At 41.6% G+C, this 15986-nt stretch overlaps 1 protein-coding gene across 7 annotated transcripts in view; it reads right to left on the reverse strand.

Annotated features, from left to right (window-relative positions):
- Positions 1-15986, reverse strand: part of CALD1 (caldesmon 1) — a 180672-nt gene that overhangs the window by 163594 nt on the left and 1092 nt on the right. The window lies entirely within an intron of this gene.

The raw sequence follows: 15986 nt of genomic DNA on the forward strand, positions 1-15986 counted from the left end.
TCTGCTTAAAACTGTAAAGTGGGAGTGGGAGGTGCTGCTGGATGTTACCATTTGTTTGGGATGACCAATCTCAGTGAAGCAGAGATGGGGTTCCAGCACCTGGCCTCAGGGTGGAGCAGGCTGAGGAATCTGCTATCAGCCTCAAGGGAAACAAACCAGAGACCAGAGGAGGCCTTGGCTATTTCAGGTGGAAAGTCCTCAGGGGATAACACAGTCTTCACACATACAATAGAGTTCCATCAATATCTCTAATTATGTACATATAAAAGTTTCACTATATAAAACATTATTCTGTTTTAAGGGGCTTAAAAAATAAGTAAAGGACATTAGGCAAAACCTAAGGTGATCCAAGTAAAGTATAGAGTTTTATTATGAATAACGTTATAGACAATGTTTCATCTGTTGTGAAAAATGTGCATAGCAATGTTAATGACAGAGGAAACTGGGGTATGGGTATATGAGAACTCTGTAATGTTCTTGCAACTCTTCTGTAAATTTAAAAATTATTATTCTAAAATAAAATTTTATTTTAGAAATAATAAACAGTTTGACCCACCCATGTGATTGCTTGTACAAGCTTGGCCCAAGCACACTTGTTAGGATCAAACATGCTCTTCTTCTACCCTTCCCCTTAGGTTCCTGGAGCATTTTTAAACTTTAACGTATTTGGCTATAGATATTATAATCACAGACATTATAAAGCACAGCACTTTCACATATGTGATCTCATGTGTTAGAAATTTAAATGCTGATGAAGACAATTTTAGTGAATCTGAGGGTGACAAGATTCTAAGATCTGCAATTGTTCACTATGTGCTTTGGTTTCAGAAAAGCTTGTAAAAAACTTTTCTGATTACAGTAGAGAAAAGGCTCAAATTGGATGTTAATTTGTCTTAACCATCCTTTTTCAGCACCTTGGGGTTTCAGAGTGTCTCCAAACAAGATGATTGTCAATATTGCTTTTAAAGGCAAGGGTAAAGGAATGTGCTTGTCCCAGAAGCCTTAAAAAAAAAAAAAAAAAAAAAAAAAGGAAAAGAAGAAAAGGCTGAAACTGCGGTTGGGGCAGCTTCTCCAGAAGAAGGAGTAAGCTGAAGCTGTCTGGCACAGAATAATTTTTGGAAAACTTCAAATTCTGAACTTTGAATCTAGAAAGTTTCCTTTATGAATGTATGACTTAACATCTTCCCAGAAAACCAACCAGCAAAAGTCTTCATATTTCAAAGGAAAAATAAAAGAAAACTATGTACTAAAGATACTTTACCACCTAAAGAGCCTTTATATTTAAGATCTCATTGCTCCCTACCTGGGTGTTATAAAGAAGGAAAAAGGCTATTGTCTGTTTCTAATTAAGAAGCCTGAGGCACAGAAGTCTGTTCAAAGTCACACAGGTTATCAGCGGTAGACATGAAGCAGGAACTGGGGCCACTTTTCTATTAGACCACCCACCTGTAATCTGAGGTACCCACAAAATATAAGAACCAAGATATCAAAAACTTAAACCTCATTGCAAATGCTCTCAGGAAAAAGAATTAGCAAGCTAGAAACTACTCCCAGTGGAAAGAGTAATTGTTTTGTTTTAACAGCATATCTAAGAGCAGAAATATGGAAAGGCATGAAAAATTTTTAAAAATTCTCAAACTCCTATACTTCTCATTTCCTATTTCCTCAAACACAGGTGGGTCAGCAGCTCCAGGCTGGCTGATATAATCACTCTATGCAATTTGGGGGCACTAGAGAGCTCCTTGGTAGATATTTCCATTCCGTCATTGCCATAACTATATACTTATCCTGCAGAGTGTGTTTGAAAATTTTATTTTTCCTTTTTTTATCATCAATCTTTTAAAGAAGATATATCTAAGCGAGAGACATAACGACATCATGGCTAAAGCATATGGCTACCCAACGTCAATAGAACATTTCCAACTGAATAAATCTCAATGGGAGAAGAAACAACAACAACAACAACAAAAAATAGAAGAAGGAAATCAGGGAGGGGCTGAGCGCTGCCTTGTCGGTGTTGCGCCCGCGCTTCCTGTGGAAAAAGCCGCAGAATTGAGTGCTGAAGGTGTAGCCCACCCTGTGATCCACCAGGAGAAGTGCCACAACATGACTAGCCGCTCTACTCATAATCGCCAAAAGCCAGAAACGACCCGAATTGTTCACCAACAGGCAAACTGGCATATAATCGTTCAATGGACTGTCAGCAAAGCAAGGGAAAGATCGAACAACACGGCAGCCAGGGTCATGGGTGAATGGGGGAGCTTTCACAGACACACAGGGTGCCACTTCATGAAGTCCAGGAACAAGTGATGGAGGCGACAGAGGCCAGAGCAGTGGTTCCCTAGGCCTGGGTACAGCGATGGGGAGAGGGGCTCCAGGGAGTCTTTTGGACGGAATTCGTCTCCGTCTTGATCTGGGGAATAGTTATATGGGTGTATACATATGTAAAAATTCTTCCAGCTGTACCCTTAAGATTAGTGCACTTCATTGTATGTATATTACAACTGTGTGTACATTACACCTCAAAACAAGTGAAGGATGTAACAGCTCATTCTGAGTCAGCCTTTCCCATAGGCTCCAAAATCAAACCAGAAGGATTTAGTGGAAATTCTCTACTTTTGCTATAATGAAATCTCATTTTTGAATAAGTTACTCCCTATCATCTTCAAAAAAGAAAAAAAAAATAGAAGAAGGAGGGGGGAGGGGAAAAGGGAAGGAGGACTAGGAGTGGGAGGAGAAAGGAAGGAAGGAGGGAAGGAGATACTTCCATAAAGTATCTTCTTTCACCGTTTTTCCCCTCATTTATTAATTTTTAGAGTACTTAAAAAAAGGAGAGAAAATTATGATCAAAACTCTAAAATAAGTAAATAAATAAAAGGACAAGAACGGCTTTTTCCAGCTGACACAGTGCTACACTGTCAAGTATTTCAGACATCTAGAGCTTGGTTTCCAGTAATTCGCAAGAGGAAACTATTCTGTTTCTCATTTTAGAGTTGACGAGGAGCTTCCTTGCATGACCCTGATTGATAACTGAAGCGATTTTTCAGAATGAACCATAAATTATGACTGAATCATAAAAAGAACTACATTTGAAAGGGATTTAAGTCAATGTTTATTCTATCTTGTTATCTCAAAGTTTATTTCTACATATGTTAAGCCTATAGCAGCCATTACTAGGCTTTTGGTATATATTACTTTAGAGGCTAAAATAATCCAGATTACTGAAGTCATAATGAAGGCAACACACAGTCAGCTTTGACTAATTTTTTTTTTCAGGCTATATATTTTCAACTCTAAAAGGGTATACACATACACACATTGAAAACGTGTCCTGTAAGATCCCAGACACATATACAGAACATGTCTATGTGATAGTTCTAGGTATGGCTGCTTATGTAGTATAGAGATTGTTCTAGTCTCTGAGCAGAGGTGCTGAATGGGTGGACAGTCCAATAAAGGGTTCATTTGAGACCCATGTGATGGTCGTGGTGGTTGCGTAACATTTGATAATTGTCGTGGTGGTTGTGCGTGTGCGTGTGTGTTTTCAAATATGCAGGCAATCTGTCCTGCATGTATGATGGCAGACAAATGTGGCCTCCCTGAGATGCAGTCAAGATTGTACCAAAACAAAGGGAAGAAGAGGAACTCAAGTGGTGAGACAATACCTGGAGTAGAGTGGAGGAAAGAGAAGAAGTGAGAAGAGGATAAGGGAAAATTGAAACTCACAATGACAAAAATACAAAAAGGTTCTTGGGGTGGAAATAAAAAGAAGAATCAGAACATAAATGGTGTTGCTGTCTCTTTAAGATCCAGAAACAGAGGGAGTTGTTGCTAGGTGAAGTAGGATCTATGGAAGACAGAAAACAGCCATGGGAAGGATAACTGTCCATCCCAAATTACCCCGGATAGTCTCCATTTAGAACTGCTTTTTTAGGAAAATTATTAATAGCTCCTCCTTTCCCTCTCAAAAGTGTCCTGGTTTAGATAATAAATGATAGAATCACCCTCTCTGTAGACCACATCTGGCCTAAGACAGAGAGTAGCTGTAAGCGGGACTGAAGCTGGGAAATGGACACCAAGAAGAGCTTTAAGGAAGGGGTAAAGGGAAACAATGGCTAAAGAAAAAAGGAAAAAAGGAGACCAGGTATAACATGTGGACAATTTGTAACCAATTATGCCAAACACAGTTAAAGCTAGAAAGGCCATTTAGAGGAAAAAGTGTATTAAAAAGCCAAGGATGGATGGGGAAAAGATAGAAGAAAACAAAGACAAAAGACGAATGATTCAGAACACAAATATGTGCAGGCTCCTATATCTTCCCCTGTATTGGGGGATTAGTGGTTATGATCAGCATGTATAAAAATGACTTAAAATGGCCATCCTGGCTTTCCACCCGGCGCAGGCACACACAAAGTCCCATCTGTTGTTGCCTCCCAGCCTGCTGCTCCAAAGCTGCTCACCTCCTCCTAGCGCTCTGCCTCTGAGCCGTGCAGGCTGCCTGGACCAAGCCTTCCCACCAAGCCCCCTCCCCCACTTCTGATGGCCGCATACCAGACTGTCTGCCACTGTGGTTTCACAGGCTTCCACAGATAGGCCACAGTATGTGAAGCTGCATTTCACTGCGTCATTTCAGAGACCTCTTTTGACTTTTTCCTGGATCAGAATTTTGTATTGCGAAAGGCAGAAAGTAAATGTCAAGGGCAAGTTCAAAAGGCCAAGTGATTTCTAGCTAAGCATTCCCTACGCCCAGAGGGAAGATGGGCTACCACCAGCAAGTGGGCCTTTCGCACTTAGAGTTTCAGAAAATACGTCTTATAGATTTCCACCACCATTTTGAATTGGGGCATTTTGTGGGTTGAATTTTGTCTCCCTCAAAATTCTTATGTTGAAGTCCTAACTCCTAGTACCTCAGAACGTGACCTTTTTTGGAAATAGGGTCTTCACAGAGGCAATCAACTTACAGTGAGGTCATTAGGGCGAGCCCTAATTCAATACAACTGGTATCTTTATAAGAAGAAGAAATTTGCATACAGAGAGGACGGTATGTAAACATGAAGACGGCCATCTATAAGCCAAGGGGGGAGGCCTGGAACAGATTCTTCCCTCACAGCCCTCAGAAGGAACCAACCCTGCTGACACCTTGATATTGGACTTCCAGTCTCCAGAACTGTGAGACAATAGGTTTCCGTTGTTTAAGCCACCTAGTTTGTGGTACTTTGTTACAGCAGTCTGTCCTAGGAAACTAATATCCCAGATGCAGTCTGGTCACAGATGGGAGTTACGAGAAGCTGACCAGACTAATTATAGCTTTTCCATTTCCCTAAGAAGACTAAGTAATGCTTCTTTGGTGTATCTGAAAGAATGGGCACTCCCTATGGCAAGATGGGACTGGACAATCCTGAGGAAATAATTTCTACTGCTCATGCCTCAGTTTCTCCTTCCATGGAGTTGGTTATAGGGCCTGTGGTCTGAAATCCCCACTAGGACTGATTGGTATGGCAAAGGGTGATCACAGAAATATTCTGAGTTTTGGGCAGGAAGATCAAACTTAAACTGTGGAGCCTTATTAATAAATACACTGAGAATGGCTGGCACGGCAAGTAGATCCTAACTTCTTTAGTCAATCACTGAAGTGGAGGACTTCCCACCTGATCCTCATAGAATCAGCTCTGTCTTGGCCTTTTGAGTAGCTAAATTTGACATAATCAAACACCAAAACGGCTTGCCGTATTCGGACAAACGGTTTAATCCTTCAGTACGTAGTTCCAGACTATGTCCCCTTGAGTTAGAGAAAAGGGTGTAACCTGCTTGTTAAACTATCTCTGCTCCCAGAAAAAGAAAACACAAAAATATTTCTGCACATTTCTTTTCTTTTCTTCTTTTTAAAAGCTGCTATAGGCCTAGGTTCTCATTCTGTCGAACACTCACTTGAATAACCTCTTGAGTCAGTAGTGAAAGCAATGGTGTTTAGCCCCACTTCCTTATACGGCAGGGAAAGACAATGTGCTTGTCTACTTGAACTGCAGTGTGGCTCTCTGACAAATTATAATGACTGGTTATGGAAACCTCCTGCTCTGGTTTCCATCGCTCTCCCCAGGACAGACACAGAACAGACAGCTGTAGGGAAATGGAAAAGGTTGGAGTCAGGGAACAGTGCTGAATTTAGCTCTGCTCTTTGCCAGTTGTGTGACCTTGGGCAACTTATTTAATTTACTTTACTGCCCTGAGGTAGTTACCTTCAACCAGAACAGTGCTTGTCATCTAACAAGTATGCCAGCAAGGTAGTTGAATGAGTTAGCTTACCTTCCCAACCATCTCTAACCTAAAAGGCTTGGGATAACTATCAATCATTTCTATTTGCTCTCCCTCCTAAGTTCAGCACGTTTTTCCCTAGATAAGTCTCAGTCTTCTCCCCTCTCTCATTCTCTCTTCTTTCCTCTCTCCCTCTCTCACTCCATGTCTAAAACACTGAAAACCTACAAAACAACACAGCCTCGGGAATAATAAAAACCTTTAGCCATACTAAAGATGATTTGGAATATTAAAAGCAGCACAGGGACTTCCCTGGTGGTGCAGTGGTTAAGAATCCACCTGCCAATGCAGGGGACGTGGGCTGGAGCCCTGGGCCGGGAAGATCCCACATGCTGTGGAGCAACTAAGCCCGTGCGCCACAACTACTGAGCCTGCGCTCTAGAGCCCGTGAGCCACAACTACTGAGCCCTCATGCCACAACTACTGAAGCTGGCGCACCTAGAGCCCGTGCTCCACAACAAGAGAAGCCACTGCAATGAGAAGCTCGTGCACCGCAACGAAGAGTAGCCCCCGCTCACCACAACTAGAAAATGCCCACGCACAGCAATGAAGACCCAACGCAGCCAAAAATAAATAAATAAACAAATAAATTTATTAAAAAAATAAAAGCAGCACAGATCCAATGATAAGGGTAGGGGAGAAAACTCTGCGGTTGAAAGGGATGGTGGAGGTTGTCTGCCTCTGCAGAGCAGGGTTGTCCAAGTTCCAGAGACTGATCTAGTTTAGAAAGTGCTTATGCTGACCTGAAACAGGGTTTCCTGTAACTGTATCTATTGGTTTTAGTTCTACTTCCTGGAGAACCTGACATTAAAGAACTTGACATGACTTCATGTCATGGCGCTCCTTTTGCTCCATCTACATGATGGCCGTAGAGTAGGCAATTGGGGAGAGTGGGTGGCTAAGGGCATGGGGACTAAAAAGAGCCGCATGCCTACAGATAGCCCCCACAGGAAGCCACAGCTGATAGCTGACGATTTTTAACTTAGTGCCTATCATGTGCAAAGTAGTTTAGGGGTATTATTTATAGCCCTTATAACAACTACAAATGGAGGAACAATTATCTCCTTTGGTAAATGGTAAATTTGAGATTCAAACTCAAGTCTTCCTGATTTCAAAGTGTGTTCTCAAATAAGTCACATCCCCAGAGCCTCGCACAAAATCAAATGGAGTAATTAGGCAGCACGGTGTGGTGGTTGAGTACGTGGACTATGGAGTCAGGTGTGAATCCTGACTCTGCCACTTACTAGCTGTGTGACGTTAGATGTGTTACTTAGCCTGATTGTAACTCAGTTTCCTCATCTGTAAATCTGATTGTTATGAAGATTATTTATTTGATTTGCTACTTGGCCTGTGTCAGGCGCTGCTGTAAGCACTCAGTACTGATACAATTAGAGAGGAATCAATGAATTCAAACATGAATATTGGCTTCAGCTTTCTTATCAAGAAGAAATTATGGACATTTATTCCTTTACTCATTTAACTCACATATGAAGCATCCACTATATGTGGGTCAAGGCACTTTTTTAGGCTCAAGTCACAGCACCTGAAAAACGCAGACAAAGTCTCTGATTTCATGGTGCTTATGTTATAGGAGCCTAGGAAATAATAAACGAGTGAAGAAATAAATAGGCAGTCATAAGCATACGTTATGAATATGCATGTAACTAAACAACAAAGGTATCCTGATTGGCTCTTCAGGGTAGAGGCTAATTTTACTGACTTGATACCTTAGGGTCAGTGGTGTGCTAGTAAACGTTTGATAACAAGCCTTGGGAGTTGGCAGGTGAGGAGAGTCTGATTTGTAGCATTTGCTAATTTCCAGGGTGTAAATACTTCCATCATGGTTGATCTCAAGCTCCCAACATGACATCCGTGAATGAGGAACTGGGAGAAGAAGCTCTCTTGCACAGCATTTGGTAGTATTTCCATCATATGGATACAACAGATGTAACTAACCTTGAGAGCACAGATAATAGTAAAACGTAAAATAATTAGGAAGGGATGAGTTTTGAGTATTTATTACCATGGTTTTGATATAATTTATTTAACCGAAAGTCTATATAATTTAATTTTTAATAATGACAGTGTGTAACAACTAGTTCTCAAAATCTTAAAAATTTAACAGTTGGCTTTTGGGAGCTAGTGTGATCTGGCTCCACACACCACTGTTTGGGGAGCATGGCGAAGGGAGACAGTTCAGGGGAAAAGGAGACTGAGTCACTGTCGTGTCACTATGCAGATGTGGGTCCTAATCTAATTCCTTTTTAGCTGCTCTTTTCCAGCAAGCTCTGCTTTCCTGTACACAGTGGAAGCGCTGCTCTGTAAACCAAATACCATCAGTATAAATATAGCAACAATTCTGGCATTCTTATTGGACCAGTTTGCTCATGCAGAGATAGTTTTAGCCCTACAATCCTTAGTGAGCATAATTTATGTACTCAGTGCTCTAAATATGGTAGATTCTTCTGCGCAATACAGAGGATGTAACTCCTGACTGTTGAGTAAAGGAAGACCCTAGAGATGGATTTTCTGTCCTGCAAAAGCAAATTATTCCCCTTTTCCATGAACCTGAGGTCTCTTGTCTCTTAGGGCTCACAGGCTTCTGAAAGGGCCACCCAGGGAAGCACCTAAGGCCCCAGGCTCAGAGGAGATGGACAGTGGGAGTGGAGGAAGCTTCTCCGCTATTCCCACTCAGGATTTGTACATTCTTTACCACAAAGTAGAGAAGACAGAAAAACATTTTCTGTTTTTCTTGGTAAGTTAAATATCTAAAGTAACCAATCTTCAAAACATCCTAAGGACAGGAATACTTAAAGAGACAATTTTTCCTCAATTTACCCCTCCCCCGAAGCCTAAATTTCACTTAGTAATGGTGGCTGGAACAGGAAGTGGAAATACCATGAGAAATTTTATTCTTGCCACATTTTCAATGCTTTACAAAAGCAAACACTGGAAATCTCATCAGAAAGCTTGACCTTGCAGGGTTGATAACTTTGCAGCCAAACCAAGAGTACTGGAAGCTGGAGGAATTTTCAGATAAATATTCTAGTGCTTCTGGAGGGACTCTTCATCAAAACTGATTATTTGGAATAGACAGCTGTAACTTTTAGAAAGAAATTATTTGAAACTAAACAACTAGGCTTCTCAGGAATAAGTGACTCCATGAATCTACTATAAGTTATTTTAAGCATAGATGTGCAGAACTGTTTCTCAGTCAGGGTGTTTTAGCAGAATCATCAGGGAGTTTTCACAAACTGGACCCCAGTGGATGGGTCTCAGGGATGTATGTTTTCAGAAAACCCTACAGTTGACTCCAATTAAGACGCTGGTTAAGATCTCCTGGATTATAGGCAAATCAGGCTGCACTCACTGTACAATCCAAATCCGTAAACTGTTAAAATGGCACATTCGTGCTATCAGGAGAAACAATCCGGTGTACTGAAAGGTTAACAGTGTGGGACTCAGGAGATGTGTGTTCTGGAACCACCTTTGCCACTAATTAACTGGGCGACCTTGGTCAAGTCACTTGGTTTGTTCTTTCATTCAACAGATATTTACTGGGCTTCTGTGATGTGCCAGACACTAGGTATATATTAATGAAAAAAAAAAATGTTTCCTGCCCTTACGAATCTTACTGACATGAATCAAAGAAACCTACAAATACGTGTATAATCTTACTCGGTGTGGCTAAGCTTTAGTTTCTCATCTGGAAAATGAAAAATAGATTACTGGTTCATTTTCTTTTTAAGAATTTCTTCTCAAGATCCCAAATTTCTTGCCCCAAACTTCCCACACACAATATAATTACATGTTTTAGGTCCACTGATTGAGAAAACACAATACCAAAAGCTACTATAAATTCAATAACTATTTAAAATAAATTAACATTTGTGTCATCATAACGCGTCTATATAATTAGAAAAATAGTAGCACACATTGTTTACTCACTTTGTCAAAATCATTTGCTGCATATATGGACTTGTTTACCTATTGCAATAATTTAGTGGCCTCCCAGGGATCCAAGGTGCAGAGGTTAGGAACCTACAGACCATATCAATCACATGAAATACATGGTACTTGAGTAGCAATGGCCCTTTTCTTCCACAACAGATGTCACTATCAATGACAGCGTTTTTTGCCCACAGAGAGTTTAAACTCAGCCTCAGAATCCTTCTCAACACAGTATTCCAGATGGTCACTACCAATTGTTTAAAGCTGGCAAACAGAGGAAAAATTATTGGCACTCCCTGGGCTAAATGACTCCTAAGGCCCTGCACAGCTTTAAAAAATCTATGAATCTTATGTATTCAGTTCTGCTATCTTGAGAAACACAAATGCCTTCTCCCCTCTCTACGTAAAAGTTCTTCAAATGTTTGAAAGACATCCATGTGGCCGCTACATTTTCTTTCCTTTGGTATAAACAGCTCCAGATCCCTTATCTGTTCCTCATATTCTGTTCTCTCGACCACCTCTGGCCTTTGACGCTCACCCCTGTTTGCATATTTGTCAATACTTCCCTGAAGAACAGCCCAGAACTTCTCTCACTCCCCTTGACAGACACTGAGACATGTGTTCAGTGACTGAAAGATTACATTGCAAACATTGCCGAGAACTGAAATGTCCTTGATTGAGAGTATACTAGCTTTTATGCATTAAACTTATTAAGTACTGTGATTTACATTGAGATGTAGTTCTTTTCATTTATTAACATTATTAAGTCATTACATATTTAATTTTAAAGATTGCCTTACTTTGTGGGAAGCCATATCACACCTATGACTCATATGAAAATACTCAAGTGTTTTTCTTTAGAATCTTTCTAAAATGGATAATTCTTATCTTTTCAATTATCGGTGGTACAAGCTTCCAGGCCAACTCCTTCAAGATCGGCTCATCAGGCCACGCCAAAGTGATCATCAGGAACTGTATGACCCTGACAGTGGGTGTCTGCCTCTCTAGGAATTCAGTCACATAAAAATTCAAATGATATTCATTGATAGCTGTTGGATATTTCAGCTAATTTGCTTTCCATGCCTAACTTTCTCTTCTAACTAAAATTGCCCACTGGGCTTTTTGTCCCCCAGGGGTGACTACTGCAGCCAGACACACTGGTAATTCATCCATAGGCATGCCAGTAACCCTTGATGTTCCCTCTGCTAAGGGATTTGCCAAAGACAATAGTTATTAGCTGAACCAATCAGATTTCCTCTCTCAGAATTTAACCAGGAAGCACAGAAGGAATTTTCCAGTCTGCAGAACAACAAAAAGCAGCAGCCACATGTGCTGCAGCTGAGTTACATTAATGGCAGCACATAGACCTCTGCTGAGACTTTTTGACCCACCTTGATTCCAGCCCCATTCTCTTTGGACTCTGGCCCTATCTTGGCTTCTATCCTTGGATTTCCTTGTGATTCCATCCCTTTATCATTCCACATGTATCTTATAGTTCTGCGCCTTTACTCAAGCTACTGAAGCGTATTAATATAAGGGTCTATTTGTTCCGAACACAGTGTCAAGAGCTCTCACATATGTCACCGTACCTGTCTGTACACTGCCTTGCTAAGCAAGCTCTTGGTTTTTAACCTCCTGACTTCTGATTTTTGCTGTTTCTCTTTTTCTTACCTGGCTATAATTCACATGTTAGCCCATGGGTGTATTTTATGTCCATTCTGGCTTAGACCCTCCTGACACCAGTGGAACTAAAGTCCTCGATATTTCTGGCCCTTGGGTCCCTGGTTGGGGGTTCCGGGCTTGCTCTGGTCCTGCCCCTCTTTAGCACTCAGGTGAAATCTGCCTAGTTCCCCAGCTTGAGACAAGGGAGAGGGAATGTTACATGTGGGTGTAAAAGGAACTAATTACACGTTCCTACTTAATATGTCTTTCTCCAAGTGAGATGACTTCCTTACAGTCAAGTGCTTTCATCCACGTATTCACAAAACAATGCTAGAAGCCTCAGGAAATGATTAAAAAGTAATTTATCATCAAGTTAGCCATTGTTGGTACATATATATTTTTTAAAAGGAAAGCCGTATACTAAAATGAGTGCTTAATAAGAACACCCTATTCACCTAAAATATTCCCCCAAATATTCATTTTCCTTCAGCCATTCCCTCACTGCTGTTTAGCAATCCTTTTATTAAGCTCTCAGCATACACTTAACAGCAGCCGTTCCTGAATTCCCCAGTCCCTAAGCGCCCCACAGAAAGCTGCTTCTCTAGAGATGATCTCCTTTTCTTTGAAATGGAGGCCATATGAGGTAACCTCCTTCTATATATGTGTGTATTTACACCTTCCTGTCTTCCTTCCAAAGAATCTGGGAAACAAGAAAGGACACTTCCTCTCGTGTTCTGGTCCCATCCACCCGTGTCTCCACTGGGGATCAAGACTTTACCTCACTCCCCACCCCCGACCTCCCCCGCCTCAAGGGTTTCTCACAGGTCGGTCAGAAAGGCGGGTTCGCAAAGGACCTTGAGGGGTTAGAGTTTTTATCAGGTTCTCAAAGACGTCCATGGGAAAAACAACAACAACACAGGGAAGAACAGCTGACCGGGCCGCCCCGTCACCCCTGCCTCACAGCCCCCGGTCACCCTCTCCTTCTCCCCTCCGCTCACAACACTCACCCACCGCCAGCCAGCTGTGAGTTGGGGGTGAGAAGCAGAGTGGCTCTTTACCACAGAAATGGCTCTACCATCTCCTCTGTCCGCGCTAACCTTTCTCCCTTGGCCTAAAAATGTGACGAGGCGTCCCCCTGCTTCGAACGTATCTGGGCTTGACCCTTCTGCTTTCGTCTGGACCTCATCCTAGAGCCAGGCCACTGCAAGTTGCCAGTGTGGATCAGGAAAACCCCCTGTTTGGACTGCGGGTGGAAGAACTAGAGAATCCGGTAGAGGCAGAGGTCTGGGGGAGGGAAGTTAAGGATGCCACCCAGGGTCAGTTACAGGGGACCCAGTTGGGGGTACTAAAGACTGAGGCAAACAGAGACGAGAGGGCAGATCCAGGGAGCAGTCTGGTCTCAATACCAACAGGAACCACAGCCAGGTGCTCCTGATTACCTCAGCCTCCTTACAAGGCCCAGGCTTGACATGCTGGGATTAGTTCCATGCTTTTGGCTGGAGGCAGAGAAGCTGCCTCATTTACTAAGGCCTTTCTGTTGTCAGCACCTTGTCATTGGTCTTCCATTCAACTAGATCTTCAGGTTCCTGGATACGGCCTTACACCACTGACGACCCGTCTTATTCTCCTCCTGATTCCTGTGTCCTCCTGGTCTCGGATTACCAAAGCCAACATTTAGACAACATTGGGGTGGACCAGTATTCCCTAAACTCTGGGTTCAGGGTTTTAGAAAGAAGTAGGATCTAGAAGGTGTCACTCAAGGGTCCTCAAATATGAGGAAGGAAGGAGCAGATAATTAGGGAAAATAGATAAGAAGTGGAGATACCAGCCAAGATTAGCATAACGTCCAGAGGACTCAAACTGCAGGCAGTGGAGTGTATAGCCTACAGAGAAGAGGGGGCGGACAGCTTCATCTCATTTACACATCTTAACTGCCGCGGGAGGTGCGAGAGACATTAGAACGCCCATTCTACAGATGAGGTCAAAGAGTTGATGACTCCCTTCAAAGGTTTGGGCTTTTTAAATAGGGGAAACAGTACTGGGACTGACCTCTCTTGAGTGAAGCCAGAGCTACAAGTATCTCTTTAAATTAACCAACTACTCAGAACCTATAAGCCTCTCTCCAATAATAAACTTGGATTAACTTGATGGATGAAGGACTTTCAGTAAGGAGCAAATGGTTCTATTTTGGGGCTTTGAGAGAATTTACCCAGCAAACTCTTTTTTAAAGTTCGAAAATTCTTTGGCAGCATCTTTCTAACCTCCTCCTTAGTCCTACCATGCTATTTGCATACCACTTCGTCAGCATTTTCCCCTGTCTCCCACCAGGGCCTCACCCTACCACGTTTCTGAGACATGTGATAGACTGCAGGCAGATGGGGAACCAGCTAATCCCTCCTCATGCCCATGTCTAAGTCACTTTTTTGTCTTGCTCAAGAATGACTAACTAGTAACCATCCTACCATGAAAATGACAAATGGAGACAACTACATGTGTTTCTAAGAAAAGGCCTACTAAGGTACATTTTACTTATCAGAACAGAAAATATGTAGGCTGGACTCTGCAACTTTCCACGGCTGAACACAGGACCACCCTATACCATCTGCCCCAGAGCAGGAGATCCTCAGGCCAATCATAGGAGCCAATTAGAATTGCTAATAGCCTCACTGTCAGGGCATACTTATATGTATCTCATTTCAATCCTTTAAACTTCAGTTTGAACCTTCTCTTAACTTTAATGTAAGAATTGTGTATTTATTTAAAGCAATCTTTTGATCCTAATTATTTAAATTGTGCATTCTACTGGTTTTGAACAATGGAAACAACCCAGCCTGTTACCTATGGATCAATTCATAGTACATTCCTTGTGTGTGCTAAGATCAACTTTTTATTAGTGACTTTTTATTGCAGACTTTTGCCATTGTATTTCTCTTTATTGAATGATTTTAATAAAATGAAAATTTTTGCACCATGGTTTCATTGTGCTCCGTTTACCTCCCTATTTGGGGAGATGTGTTCTAGCTAATATTCAACAAGAGGAAAGTAGCACAAAGAGTGGCCTAAAGTCCTACATAAAGTAAAATATCCAAATCCCCTCGTTCCATCACTATGTAGAGTAGAACACTTAAAGCATTATTTCGAAAAAATGTGTTTTTCTGGTTGTTGGGGATGAGAGAGCACACGAGGAGGACGGGACAGAGAGCGGTGGTAGCAAAGTTTGAACTCTCAGGGATTCGGAGATGTTGGTTTCAAAATGGAATTTATCCTCAAATCCCAAGATTATAGATTTCCTTCCAAATTGCATTCCCTACACGGCTTAGAGAACAGTTGAAAAAGAAATTGCTCTCCATATTTTGATTGACATTAAAAACACTGTGAAAATAGTTTGGAACTTGATCTCTTCGAGGGAAGGACAATAATCAAACTATAGCTTTCGCCTGCAGCCTTTCTTTCACACTTACTCAGAACTGTTCCAGGAAAAGAAATTCACAGGGAATTCTGTACTCATATATCACTTCTAGAAGGAGAGGGAGGCATTCTCAAGAAAATTATCCCCAAACTTTTAAATACAAAGAGAGAAGATTACTTAATGAATCGCAGCACAAAACCACCTCTATCCATGGAATAAAATCAAACTGAGTCAGTCATTTGGAGCTGGAAACCTTTAACATCCAGGTTTATTTTTAAAAAAAGATCAGATTTGCCCTTCTTGCTACATACCACCTAGTCTTCACTTAAGTTCTAGACATCCATGTCTGGTTTTGCCAAACACATTAGAAGGATTTTACTATTTCAGTTTACAAGTCCATCTGCATAGCTCTATTAACCGAAGGGATCCATGAATACCAAGTACTTTGTTCTCACCCATTTTTTTGACCATGTATTGCTACAGCACTAAAATTCCCCCACCCTTTACAATCAGCTCTCTCTAAAAGGAATTCCAGGCTACTACCAACTAGCTGCCTTGTACTACTGTTTAAGATGCCCCAATATGTCGGACTATCTTGAAATGAAAGGCTGTTTCCTCCCTTTTCAGAACACACTTGCAACCTACACCTTTT

This window comes from Balaenoptera ricei, chromosome 9, assembly GCF_028023285.1.
Source record: "Balaenoptera ricei isolate mBalRic1 chromosome 9, mBalRic1.hap2, whole genome shotgun sequence".
Lineage (NCBI taxonomy): Eukaryota > Metazoa > Chordata > Mammalia > Artiodactyla > Balaenopteridae > Balaenoptera > Balaenoptera ricei.